We start from the raw sequence: 14,611 nt of genomic DNA, 5'->3' as shown, positions 1-14,611 counted from the left end.
GTCCTGGTATTCATCTATAGGATTAGTTTTAAATCTTACTCTAGTCCTTATCAAAGGTAGTATTATTTTTTAAAAACAATCTAAGGCACATTTATACTGAGGCAATTTCTTCTTCGGTCCTGTGACAGAACAGGGAAGTTAGTCCTTTAGGGCAGGGGGTGTAAAATGTAAATATTGATGTTTGTGGTGCGAAGTGTTCTCGTTTTAGCGAGTCCTGCTGCCAGTCGTGCTCACACCACAGCTCAGACAGAACGTGAGCCTGAAGGAGTCTGAGCACCTGACAGCTTCTGCAGCACGGCAAACTTCAGAGTGCAGCAGCTACAGTCGTACCGGCTTTATTTAAATTGTCGAGCTATACTGATTTATATCGGTTAGTAACCGTACGTTTTTAATGTGAATGAAGACTGTACCCAAATTCCCTTCTGTGGACGAGTTTGAAAACCAAATAGCTGCAAGCAGGGCTGCGGGCTGGCTTGCTGTGAAGTGTAGAGAAGCATGGTAAGGACGAGGGAGCTGGTTTAACATAGAGTTTTCCAGAGTGTCCTAAAATGCTTTGCCCTGATGACTCTTAACCTTTTCTGCGCCCCGACGTTGTGCAGGCTTATTTTATACTATTTAAGATTGTTTAAGATTTAAATATACACAAAACCTGATATGGACCCACATAAGGTAATTTCCACTGACCATAATTGGTTCAGTGCAAATTGATTTCTTATCAATTTTCAGCTAAATCAATGTTAGCAGGCTGTAAACTGATTTGTCTGTGTCAGCATAGCAGATTGTATTCATTTAATGGATTTCAGTTAAAAGCTTAGCTTGAAACTTTCAAACTTCCTTCTGTAGGTAAGACTCATTCTTGGTCCTTTTTTGCCCAAACTTGTGCTCCTGGAATTATTTGCTGTTGGAGAGAACAGCAAACCTTGTTATTTTGTGTTGAAAGATTTGTTTTGATGCAAAGCCATGTGTAAATGCTTTTGTTTGTCAGAAGCATGTTGATCAGTTTATTTTCAATCCCAGTATAATTAGTCCAAGATGGACTCAGTTGTCTGTACTGATTTAACTGAAGATAAAGATAAGTGTTGCCTTTTATGAATGTGGTGTAATTTTTAAAGTCAACAAAACTTAATAGTTCTAGTATTTCCTTCTTAAATTTTGTTTATACTTATTAAGCTTTAATGTTTTCCAAGGAAAAATTTAAATGTAATTTTAAAAAATAATATTTAATGCTCCCCAATGTTTCATTAGTATGAGTCTTTTGTGTAGCACTGTAAGCAAAAAAGCTGCATAAATGGAAACATTATGTGCAAATGAAGTAATGGAAATTTAGTGTGCATGTGAATTGGGCTCTTAGCTAACTCTTAAAACACTTTGCAATTTTTGCACTCAGAAGATACTGAATTACATGGAAATCACTAATTAAACAACACTGAAATATTAAGATGTTTTAATCTCCATTTTCTGGGGATTAAGTATTATTTTTTAAGGCAACTAGTAGTTTTGAAGGGTAATCTGACAGAATTCTCTCTTAATTTTTTAAAAAATATTTTAAAATAAATTATTCTCTGTTAACAGCTGGCTGTGTTCTTTAACTGTATTTTGGATGGGATTTTCTTTTACTTCATTGCCATCTGTAGAAACTGATGAATATTTTTAGGTAAGTTTTTACACTCAATTTTCAATGATTTGTGAAGTTTTCCTTTTATCATCCTCTCTATGTCTAATACAGGTGTTTTATCTAATGCATTTACTTACATTTGTTGTTACCAAGTCATGTCTCTTGTAGCTACGTTTGTGTCATTTAATTAACATTTAAAATTCACAAGACTGTGAAAGAAATATTAACTATACAATGGCCAGGTTCAAATCTAGAAATGCTGGAATTGAAACAGTTTTGTAAAACTCTTCTGCATTCTGGAGAGTAATAGTAATAGTAAGATATTTTTTAGAAATAAGGTAAAACATTACCAAAAAATACTAAAATAGAATTAAAAGGATCAAAAGTTATTTTTTAAAGTATTTGAGAAATTTATAATATATTTTTTTAAAATATACAGATATAAATATGAGTGAGAACTATTAAAATTGTAGTTTAGAAAATTAATACTGGGTTGTGGAATTTTTTATTCCTAATGCTAATGTCCCAAATATAATTTTTCACTGTTCATTTCTAAACTTCAGTCATGTAATACTGCATGGATATTAAATGTCATGAAGAAACTAATCTATAAATTCTACTTATAATCCAAATTTTCTTTTTGCTGTGGTGACAACTTTCTTTCTAAAGGAGAAATTTTACCTTCTGTGGAAGTGGTTTAATTTTTTATTGCTTATTTTTAATTTCTCAGCAGCTTAGTTGGTTTTTAAGTTGAAGTTGGGTAATGAATCATTAATTGATTTCTACAACCTTCAGCATGTTTTTAATAGGTAGGATGCAATAACACATCCTGTACTCAAGTGCCTGCTGCCTATAAAGAGAGACAAATGATCTGTAGCTTGCATGTAATATGTATTAGTAATCTTTGTGAACTATTAACGAGTCAAATATTAATAAAAATTGTGAACAGAAAGTTCTTTTTCCTTCATTTTCCCTAAATAGGTTAACAGTATGAGCAGGTACTGTAGATTTGGTGGGGACACTGGGAGTTCAGGCCTCCTCTGGTGTGTGTGCACGGTCACATCTGAGGTTGGTGCACTCTGGTGCCCACAGGAGTTCAGGGCTCCATCACTGACCACAGGGGCACAGTGGCATCATAATGGCACCCCCAGAGCTGAGGGACCCTGGAAGATCTGAACTCATCCACCACCTGAGCACCGCTTTTGGAGGGTTTTCTTCTGACAGCTGTTACATGGCCCAGGGTACAGAGAATCTCTGTTTAAAAACAAAGCCAAACAAAACTAAGCCACAAACCAAACAACCACAATGGGCACGCACACATGGTGCAAAGACTTTGGCATATTGGCTGTAAATTCAGCAGAGTTGATGTCTGAATTGTTGCAAAGTGACCAGAAGAGTTGTGTTCCTGGTGCATGAGAAGTAACATTGCTGGATTTTTCTACCTTAACACAAATCTGTCTTTCTCTTGATCAAACAGAGATTTTGTGACAGTAATATGTGTGTTTTCTACTCACTAATGTCACTGAGTGGAGGAGAAGAGGCAGATTGATATTCTAAAGAGGAGATGACCTATGTAACAATTCAAGTTCTACCAAAGCAAACCTTGTACTCTTAAAGTTAATTCATTGCAACATTAAAAAAACCTCAACCTGGACACCAGCACCCCTTCCCCCCACTAGATTTAAACATTAAGCTGATCTTCTTGTGAGTTTTTTTAATGAGGTAAGCATTTAGTCAAGTGTAACACTTTAGTCAAGGGAAACAAGTACTACTGAAAATAAATGTTTTCTTTTTCTCTCGTATGACTTTATTTTGCATCTGTTCATTATAACCTAATAATCAAGTAATACATTTTGAACAAGAAGTTAGCAACCATAATGATGACTTTGTTTTCTAGGCTCAGTGCAGATGGGTGAATCCATCTGCATCCTTTGTCCATCCTTTCCATGTCAGAATGACTGAGGAATGCTCTTCCATGCCAAATCTCTTGCATAATTACAAGAGTTTTTCTCATTAGTCTTATTTCTATGAATTATTGTCACATAGTTTGCTTCAAATATTTCAGCTTGTTTTACAACATCCTTGTGAATTTTTTTCTGTATTTTCACAGAACTGAATTCTTAATAGCTGTCAGTATACAGACTAAAATTTTCTCCTTTTTGTCCTCCCAAGAATTGAATAGTGCTTCAAAGAAAATAACCCTGGAAATACTGGTGGAAGGAGAATGATGTCTTATGGTGTTGATTTTTTGAATCATTAATTGTATAAAATATAATTCTTTACGGAAGGAAAATGCTGATAAATTTTTATCTTAATGGCATTTTTCATATGTAAAATGTAAATTTCAAACATGAATTTATCAGTAATAAGTGTAAGAGGCAACTAAACACTTTGTTTCTTGTATGGAGTTTTTTCTGCTGTTTAACAAATTCATTTTGATATCTGGCCTGCTTTTGGAAACCTTATCCAAACTGATTTTTAGGCAGCAGCAGAGTCTCTGGGTGGCCTTAGTAGCATATATGCTTATAATACTGACCATATCCAGTGTCTACAGATACTTGAGTAGAGAAAGAAGAGATTGTCTTTATTCATTCTGCTCACATAAACACAAGTACTCTCTGCACATGCCTGTATTCATTCAGTTGCACACTGTAGGGCTAAACTACCCCATCTCTGAATAAAATGATACACCCCTGATTCCAGCTGTGTGGACTCTATTGTCCATACCAGTGCCACACAAATTGGAGCTTCCTGTTACTCAAAAACAGGCAGGCATTTATTTTTTGTTGTTTTTTTTTAGTTCAATGTTGGTGAGGATTGTGTTGGAACCCATGAGAATGGTCCTCAGGCTCATGCTTGAAGAAAATGTTAGAAACTTTTGGCCTGTCATGAAGTCCTTTAGAGCTGTCCTGTCAGGCTGGGATGGTGTTGAGGAATTAGCTAATTTGAATTTAGGGTAGTCATGTGCCCAGTATGAATGAGAAGGGAACAATGGCCCAAAATGGGAAACTGGTCACTTAGATCATGACACAAATGATGGAAAGATCCTGCATCTTTGGATGAAGGAGGCTTCTCCATGAAGTAATCAAGCAACAGGAATCATGGTTACAGTTGGTGTTTTTCTACTTTCCTTTTAGAATGATACAACTATGTCTTTTTGCTCAACTTGCAATCTACCCTTATCTGTACAGAGTAGCCATGCTAAAGCACTAACACAGCTATGGTGAAAAATTTGGACCTTAATTGGATAAAAGCCTTTTGAATGTTTTGAGTCCTGTTGGAAAGGTGTTACTCTTCTCCATATAATAGATACATACTTTTAATAGACCATGTGCATTTTTTTCATGGCCTGTAATCCCATTTATTTACAATAATGGGCCAGATACTGTTTTTCAAGTTGCTTACTGTTTGATTTGGGAGAATATCAAGTATTGCTCTGAAATGGCCTTTTCCTTTTATAGTTGCTTGACATACAGGGTCTGGCCTCTGTGTGTGTTAGGCAAAGGAGCTAGAAATACACCACAGTTAAATTATGGGTTTGTATCTCCAGGTGGTGCATGAATTCGTGGTTGAAGACTGAAGAAATTAATTTTACTAAAGCAAGAAACAACAGGACATTAAGCTACTATGCCAGCTTTAGATGTATGCTTCAAAAAATTTTTGCTGCTCAGCATTATTCAGTAATCTTTAACTCAAATTGCAGGAAATATTTGAAATTCCATTCTAACAATATCCAACAGAGAATATTAAAGAAGCATTAAATTTCAAATGCCTGAGGGAAAATGTTCTCTTGCAGCACCATGGGCATTTGAATCTCACTAGTAGATGCAGTATTATAGTCTCATATTATGCTTTACTTGGTCTAAAATGAAAGCCCAATTTTAGTTCTATCTCCAAAAACTTGGCATACTGCAGTGAAAAATAATTTATTTGAGTGTTGTTTTTTTAATACACTGCAACTAACTTTAAAGCTTCCTCATATAATACTCCCACTATGGCTTTTTGTAATCTGACCCTTTTATTAAGACTTCAAATATATTCCCAAAGACTTATCTCATTGCTTTCTTTGCTAATTTACAAGTTAAAAGATTCCAAAGTTACCTAATAAGTTTTTCTCATTCTATGCAATTTTTCTCTTAATAAGACAGAATTTTTGAGTATCTTTGTAAGTATATAAAACATCAAACAGAAGAACTAATATATTCTTAAGAAACAGGTAATATATAAACTGAAAATGGGACTTAATAATATATGCACACAATTCTGGGCTGGGTAATTTGGCAAACCTGTTAGTGAACTTCTGTAAAAAAAATGCTGATTAAACCTGTGGGGGTTTATAACCTATATATATGCTGTATTTGATAGGAAAGCTATTTTGGAAGTGAATCCCCAGCTTACAAGATTTGGGGAAAGAATAAAAGTGTATCTAAAAGGTTTATAAAATCACTAGCTTGAACATATTTCTTACCAAGTATTTCAGTGTTGCCAGAGCAAGGACAAGTGACATGTTTCTGTTGGAAAAATAAGATCTGTGGTCTTTAGAGAAATAGAATAGGGCTCTTTTCCACCTGCTGCTCACTTTTTTTCTGTTTGCACTTGACGGTCATAGAGTTGTGGCCAGGAGAATGCCAATACTGTGACATTTCATACCTTTGTGGAGTTTCACAAGAGGAAGATTTTTAACAGTAGTGGGTCAGTTGCCTATGAAATTGGACCACTTGTGACTTGCCTGACAAACTGGATTGGGGAGAATGCGATTTAGGGACTTGAAACCTGAAGGGAAAATTCAGAAGAGCAGCATACTGCAGATGGTTTACTTGTTCAATGTAGCTGTGTGGGACATAAATTAGTGAAGTGTCATTAATGGTACCAGTAGTTTAACTGCAATGCTAGGCTCTGTCCTTGCCAAATAAATGTCACTGATTCCTATAATGAAAGCTGGGACCCCTCTGCAGTGCTGGTGGACATCAGCTTGCCTGCTGATGGCCACTGGTGGGCTCTGAGTCGCCACATCCCTTTTCATGTGAACTGGGACCTACTGGACGTTGGTAAGGTTGCTTTTTTTTCCCCATTGTTGTTGGTGCCAGGCACTTGTGCCCAAACTTCTGAATGAGTAGAGTGATACATTATCTTGTAGTGAGTAAAATCTGAGAGATGATTATCTATTTGAATGTGCCTCTGAGAAGGCAGGAGTATCCACTGCAGTATAATAACGCCATCTGGTAGCATAATTTTTAGACAGAAATGATTACAATTTAAAAACTGCACCTGTAGAGGACAGTCTGCATTTCTGGAGGACACTTGGGTGGTTTTGTAAATGTTGATCCTGTCTTGCTCGAGAAGTTGACGGCTTGTAAAATACATTAGAAATATGTGTTGGAAGAATAGGTCTGTATGGACTTCAAAATAATGACATTATGTGGTGTTATTTCCAATTTTATTGTCAACTAAAAAAATTCTATATTTTTGTTAATGGTTATCCTGACTGTTCCTTAAATAGTAGTATAAAGAAAAGCAGGCACAAATAAAAAAAGCTTACTGTACAAAGCTCTTTCCACTCTTTCTTAGATGAGCGGTGTATTTAAGTATGTGCTTCCCAATCCATTGTTTTGCCAGTTTTTGTTCCAATAACTTGACCAGATGCAGTGAATTGCAATGAGTTGCCTCTTGCTTTTATCACAGAATCACAGAGTGGTTTGGACCTTTGAAAGGGCCCTTTGAAGTCCAAAACACTGTGGACACCTTCCACTAGACCTGGTTGCTCAAAGCCCCATCCAACCTGGCCTTGAACACTGCCAGGGCTGGGGCATCCACAGCTTTTCTGAGCAACCTGTTCCGGGGTCTCACCCCCGTCAGAGTAAGGAATTTCTTCCTTGTATCTAATCCAAATCTACTCATTTGGATAAGAACTGTTGCCCTTGATAAGAACTCCTGCCCTCCAGACCTCATGTGAAAACTGCCTCTCCCCTTTTTTGATAAGCCACCCTTTAAGTATTAATACTCTATCATAAGGTCGCCCCAGAGCCTTCTCTTCTCCAGACTAACCCCCCCCTCCAAATCTTCCAACCTTTTTAAGAAGGGGAGCTATTCCTTTCCTCTGACCATTTTCTGTGGCTCTTTTTCTAGACCCATCCCTAACAGATCTATACCTTTCTTTGCTGGGGGCCACAGAGCTGGATGCAGCACTGCAGGTGGAGTCACACCAGAGCAGAGTAGAGAAAGTCCTCCCCCTCAATGTGCTGGCCATCTTTCCTTTTACCTAGCCCAGGATGCAGTTGGCTTTTTTTTCTAGATATTGGAATATATCCTTTGTAAATGTAATTAATATATTGAAATTGAGAAAATATTTGTAGTGATGTAATGTCAGTGAATGAGGTGCAGCTTGTGACACAATTTATGTGAAAGCTCAGAATGTTCTCAAACACTGTTGGCAAAGTCCCCTGCCTCTTAGGAGTGCTGTTAACTTTGTTACTCTTCAACTTGAGGCAGATGTCTCTTCCTGTGGAATTCAGTCTAAGAAAACTTGTACTGGAAAACTTGTAACATAGTTGCATTCTTGTGTTAAAATACAAAATCAGGACAGCTATAAAACAGTGACATTGGTGGCAGTTTCATTTGAATAAATACTCAGGTAGTAAGCAGACCTTACTTTTTAGGACTGTTGCAGAATAACTTGATAAATTGACTTTTCATCAAAGAGCAAATTAAATATTTATATTCTATACAGATCTTGCTGGAGTAGCTTCTTTGGCATCTGTCATTGATGATATTTATAAACTTTTTCCCCTTGCAGGTTTTTTGTGGGTTTGTTTTTTTTTTTTTTGTATGTGATATTGGGAAACCCCTTAAGTGTCTTTTTCTGTCTCTCTCCTTTGTAATATATCAATTTATATCCCTATTTAGTAGATGACTTAACAAATGAATTTCACTCAGTCATGCTTGTTTTCTGAATCCGATTACCAAAACTGCAACACATTCAGCTTCAGTGTGTGTGATGACACACAAAGTGCAGGTGGTTGAATATTCCTTAAGAAGCAGCCTGTAAAATATGCCACCCATAATGCCAGTGAATAAATGCCAGCTTCAGCATGAATGTTCTTTTAAAATGTGCACCTTGCTGTGGTTATTAGTCACTCTGAATTCAAGGACATGTGAGTGCAGACTTTGCATAAAGCTCCAGGAGTGGCCTACCTGTGAAGTGCTGCTGCTTGATTTTCAGAAGATGGCATGCTGTGAATGTTAAAACTCCTTCATCATGGATGAACTGCAGCAAATGTCATTTTGTAATTGAGGCCATGTAAATTAGTTATTCTACATGTATTTCTAACTATGAAAATTCAAAAATCTCTTTGTTGGGATCAAAGAAATGTTATCATAATGAAAGGAAATATTTCCGTATTTGCTGAATAGGGCAAAGAAACAGAAGAATGAAAATTCTGCATCTTTTCTAACAAATATATAATTGTCATCTGTTTCATGGATTAGTGTGAAGATTATGCCGTTGGTCTTCTGTTTAAAATTTGAGAAATGATGATAATGGTGAAAATATTGCTGCTTCCCTTAACATGAACATGGATGAAAAGGAATCATCACACAGAATTGTAGCACAGCTGTGACTTTAATTTGAGCAAACCCAACTCAGACAAAGATTTTGGGAAAAGAAATCCACAGATAAAAGTGATACAGATCCTAATATTGTATCAGTCCTAAAAAGACTTATGTAAAATAAAGGCTTGTGTAAAATACAGAAATTACTTAACTCTACTTCCCCCAACTGCAGCCATTTAGTGGTTTTATTTTGTTCTGCCACTTGTGTGGATAAGTTAATTTAGTCGTATCTTTTACATCTGTGAAAATGGAAAGAGCCAAATGTTGCAGCTAGCTAGAATGGTCAGTCACAGCTCTCCTTGGAGAGAAGACATCTCCACTCTGCCCAGAATTAATGCATTAATGCAGTGTGAGATCCTGGATAAAGTTGTGATGGCTTGGCTGGACACCAGGTGTTCACCAAAGCCACTCTCATTCCACTGCTCAGTGGGACAGGGGAGAGAAAATACAACGCAAAGCTCATGGGTCAAGATAAGGGCAGGGAGAGATCACTCACCAGTTCGTGTCATGGGTAAAACAGATTTGACTCAGGGAAGTCTAATTTATTATCAATCAGCTCAGAGTAGGATAATGAGGAAATAACTGTGTTATTCCTGAGGTAATACCATCTCTGCTGGATAAAGGGAAAGCTTCCAGCAGCTTCCTCAGCTTCCTTCCCTGAAAGCCCCTCCTACCAAAATCTTGCCATGCAAACCCAAAACACATGATTAAAAAAAAATATAAAAAATAAGGGGTGTGTGTGGGAAATATAATCTTGCTGCTGGAAATTGTAGTCCAAAATTTGGAAATTATAAAAGTTTCTTTGGAATACATGGAGTAAGAGGATTGCAAAAGCTGATCTTTAATACAGTAACAGAAATAATGGTAATGGGTAACTGCTATGATTTTTTTAAAAAATTCCAATTCTTCTATTTATTTTTTTTTTGAAACCTCATGAAAGCAAGTTATTTCCCAGTGATTGACTGATGCTGTAAAGGCACCCTTATATGTCCATCTCCAGAATAACTATAAAGCACTAAGTTGTGTGCTCAGTACCACTGCTTTCATTACATTGCCATTTACCCGTGGTGTAAATTGGAGCCACATGAGAAATGGGTTGGTAGAAAGAGGGGCTCAAACTGTGAACTGATTAATAATTGAAAGATCCAAATACACCACTTGAAATTTTTGATATTGTCTGATTCCTTATTCTTTAAGTTTTTTTTTTTTTATTACATACCAAGGTAGTCAAGGTTCTGTGAGATCTCATATTTTCAAGGAAAGCAATAGAGAGAACATCCACCATTTCAATGACTGTTCATAATTGGGGGCTGCCAAACCAGTGCTATTCATACTGATATCCTGTCTTTTCAGACAATTAATATATATTGAGGTAATTAAAGACAATTGCTTGCAATAGCAGAAAATTATTATAATAATTTTGTTTTCAAGATAACAATGCAGATTTGTAATTTCTGTGACCACATCCAGATTTTTACAAGAATTGACTGGGAAACCATAAACAGTTGTTATTCCATTATGCTAAATGTCAGGGGTATAAATTAAACTCTGTTTTATTAAAAAATCCATGAGGACAGGTTATGATCCTTATGTTAAATGGATCCACAGCAGTTAAATCTAAGACCATCCTTGGTTTTCAAAAACTTTCTCATATTTTGTAACACCTGTTGGACACGAATCATATACACAGCTTGAATAGGAATGAACGCTTTTTGAAGGTTTCAAAAGAAGACTTTAAATTAATGTTGAGATGAAAGAAAAGCAAGTTTCAAAATGCTTCCACTTTGCAATGATTTCATCAGGTAAGTGCAAACCTATTAGCAAATTTGGTCACTTTTATGCTATTCCCTCATGTTCTGCAACATTTACAAGATTCCTGTAATGACTTTTTCTCCTCCAAAACTGGGAAGGCCTTTGCTGGCAGAAGCTGTTTTAAAAACTATTTTAAAAACAAACCAAAAGACTTCTTTCTTTCAACAACGTAGCCTGGGTGTGATGCAGTCAAGAGGTGCAATTAGTTGTCAGTAACCTGGGGAGTTGTAACAAAATGTGCAACTTGGGCTATACTGAGAGTTTCTATTCAATTGGACTTCCTTCTTCTTTGTTAAAGATTGTGGCTGAAAAGCTTCATCAGGGTGCAAAGAGCAGTCATTCATAAGGAGGACATTCATATCTATGTTTGTTGATCTTTGATGATGTTATCAGTTTAGAAATCATAAAGATACAGTGAAGTTATATCTAGAGTTGAGAATTAGTGCAGATTATTCTGATGCCATTCACACTAATTTTGTACCATTGCCAGTTTCTTTATTATGCTGTGTTTTGTTATGTTTTCCCCCTGGACTATTGCAGGCTTTGTCAATGTAAATTTTAGTTATGTACATAATACCGCCTATTTTAAAGACATTTCACTCATTACTCTAAAAACCTAAATTTTTAAAGTGATGTAAAAATATCTGGGTTTTCTAAGTATAATTGCAGGGGTTTTATTTAAAGCATTTTAATAACCTTCAGTTTTGCCTGTTAGCAAGGTCCTTTTCATCCTAAGAAACTAAAAGTGAAAGACAAGCAAATGGTTTGAGATTATATGGATAATTAAGTTAATGGTCGTGAAATAGAACCTGAGGAATCAAAAAATGTGGTAGAGGAGCATCAAGGTGGTTTTCTTAATGCTGAAGGGTTTGGATAGGACATGCAGCAGAGTGACTGAGGGAATCACAGCCTCGGGGGTTTACTCTCTTTCTTAAGCCAAAGCTGAAAGAACAGCAAGGAGAGCCCCCACCTTGGCTGGTTGTGTGCAGCCCTCTGATCTCAAAGGTAGTGCAGGTCACTGGCTTTAGAAAGGATCTATATTGGAAGTATTATTCAGATTCAATTCTTCATTTCTGTCCCTGGTGAGGAAGCTGTTTCTCTGTCCTCATCTCCCACATTTCCTGCTGGGCTTTTGATGCTTTTTGCAGGGTTTTAGCAGAAGTTGCCATTCGTGGGGCCGAGTGCTTGAGTTGGAGTCTTGGCAAGAAGCCACAGGACAGCCAGAGTGGGTGTCACTCAGCTCCTCCTCCTTCTGAAGGTACGAAAGCACAAATAGGGTCCTCTTGACAAAGGCACCTGATCGGAGTAGATGCTCTGGCAGAAGTGGCTTGGTAGAGGAAAACAAATCAAGGGCGCTGGGAATGTGGTGCATTAACATCACCATGCACTAGAGGGCCCAGCCTGCATATAACCATTTCCCAAGAAGGAAAATGGGAGTAGGCTGAAGGAACTTCTGAGAAATTACAGTGATATTAGCAGGAGAAGGAGCTGTCTGAAGCCAACAGAGCTCAAAACAGGACTGAATGTGGAGAAGGGTGATAGACTGACAAATGCATTCAACCTGAAAATGTAATCAGACAAGCATGTTCCCCTGCTGAAGAAGGGATTTAGCAACTTTGAACTCAAAATCATGTGATTTTTCTTCCTCCTCCTGGCTAGATTAAAAAGGGGAGTGATGTTTTTAATATTATATCGTGCTTAACAAACCATTGCATGCTGTGTCAAGTTCATTTTCCCTATCTGCTCTGGCTAAAACCCATTGCTATCTGTAGTCTAGCCTGAAGGTGACAAGAGATTTGAATCATTGTAATTAGGCACTCATCATGCTGCAAAAAGATACAACTATCTTGATGAATCAGTATGAAAGAAAAAAAGCTGTGGTTTTTTTTTTTTTTTTCTTTAACTACAGTTGGTGCCTGGGAATGTGAGAGCAGGAATGAGCTCGGCAAGAACTAAGGCAGCTTCCTCAGCATGACAACTATTGTCCTGTTTTCTGTGCAGAAAAAGTTGAGTGGTTTTCGCCTCCTCAAGTCCTGTTGACACTTTCAAGTGTTCTTGGACCTCTCGCAGGTTTTACTTGACAAACATTCTCATGTGTGCCACTTCCTTCTGATTCTGAGAAATACACAAGAATTCACTTTCTGCGCTTAAGCAAGAGCTATGAAATGAGTTGTTGTTTGCCTTTTAGGATTGTTGCTCCAGGGCACACTTTTGCTGTGAAGTATAAGTGATGAAAAAGTGGATCTGCCCAGGTTTGTGGTTGGATATAGCAGAAATGGGGTATAAGGAGCTTTATCCCTCTGGGGAAAGGCATATCCATGCACACCAAAAAGTAGGTTTTGTGACACTTACTACATCTGTTATGCATTAATAATCAAATTTTGTTCTCATTTTTGCCTATGTTTTAGAAAAGGTGCAGAAAAAGATCCTGAAATACATATGGCTTTCACCACATAGAGGTGTATTGCTATTTTTACCTTTTCTTTCTTTGAATAATGAGTACCCTTCATTCTTTTTATCTGAAGATACTTTATCTTATCACTCATCCATGCACCTTTCCTCAGAGCTTCGATAACATTCCTTTTTATTATTAAGATTTTGCATTGTTCAAAAATGAATTAGAGAATGGCATTTATTGCTCAGTAGCATGCCTTATGTACAGTGGAGTCTTGTCATAATCACAGAGTGTCTAAATTCAGGGTTCTAATGCCAATTTATAAATGCTCTAGTTTTCAAAAGTGAAATGTGATTATGGATTTACGTACTTATTTCAGTTGTGGCAGCTGAAATGGGATAACACACTCTGGGAGGAGCAGGGAACAAGCAGTTTGTTGCTCACCCTACAACACCTACCCTGTAATAAATCTTTCAGAGCTTTGAAGAGTAGGTGTTTTTAATGACTGTGTTGTATCATTTAATGGATAATTTTTAAAAGTGACACACTTTTTCTAGTCAGTGTTAAAGCTAAACAGATTTGTAATGTGCCAAAAATAGATTTCAAGCTGGGGTTTGTAAAAGTTTGCTCTTCTGGAGGGAGAAAATACTAATTCTGTTGGTCGTGAAAACTGTGCCTCTGTTGGGATTATGCTTTAATCTCTGTTGAGATTATGGTTGAAATCAGTAAATATGGAGTGATAAAATATTATATATATACACACACACACACGTACATATAGATATATACTAGAATTAATTTGGCTTTGCAACCTTAGGTATTTAACAAGAAATGTACCTGAGAGTTTTCCTGTCTTCAAATGATGAACTAAACTTAGCTCAAAGTAGCAGCCTTAATGTGCAGATAGACAACAGATACATCTATATTCAGAACACTATTATTTCCCTTCTTGGTTTGTTTTTTTTTTATCATAACCTGACTAATGTAAGTAAAATCTGCTAAGGACACAGCTTTTTTTTTGATTACCTGAAGGAACAAGTTCACAGTCTACCTTCCAGTTCCCACATTCATTTTTGGAGCTTATTGGCTGACTAGATGGATTTGGTGGATATGGTAGAGATCTTAAAAGCTTCAAATGTGAATGTGTTAAATTTTTAAATTCAAGGAAATGCAAATTGGTG

At 36.7% G+C, this 14,611-nt stretch overlaps 1 protein-coding gene across 10 annotated transcripts in view; it reads left to right on the top strand.

Annotated features, from left to right (window-relative positions):
• Positions 1–14,611, top strand: part of WDPCP (WD repeat containing planar cell polarity effector) — a 147,560-nt gene that overhangs the window by 801 nt on the left and 132,148 nt on the right. For 6 of the 10 annotated variants that reach the window (XM_023923241.2, XM_086879147.1, XM_086879156.1 and 3 more), the window contains exon 2: positions 1,573–1,654. The gene's annotated coding sequence lies outside the window, so the exon portion shown is untranslated. Of the gene's footprint in view, positions 1–1,572; positions 1,655–12,183; positions 12,294–12,944; positions 13,042–14,611 lie in introns of all 10 variants that reach the window. The other 4 variants (XM_086879155.1, XM_086879148.1, XM_086879157.1 and 1 more) reach the window with 1 other exon arrangement.

Source organism: Cyanistes caeruleus, chromosome 2 (genome assembly GCF_971803275.1).
Source record: "Cyanistes caeruleus chromosome 2, bCyaCae1.hap1.1, whole genome shotgun sequence".
In the NCBI taxonomy this organism is placed as follows: Eukaryota; Metazoa; Chordata; class Aves; order Passeriformes; family Paridae; genus Cyanistes; species Cyanistes caeruleus.
The sequence above is the reverse complement of the archived record's forward strand: the minus strand, read 5'-3'. Positions and strand labels throughout refer to the sequence as shown.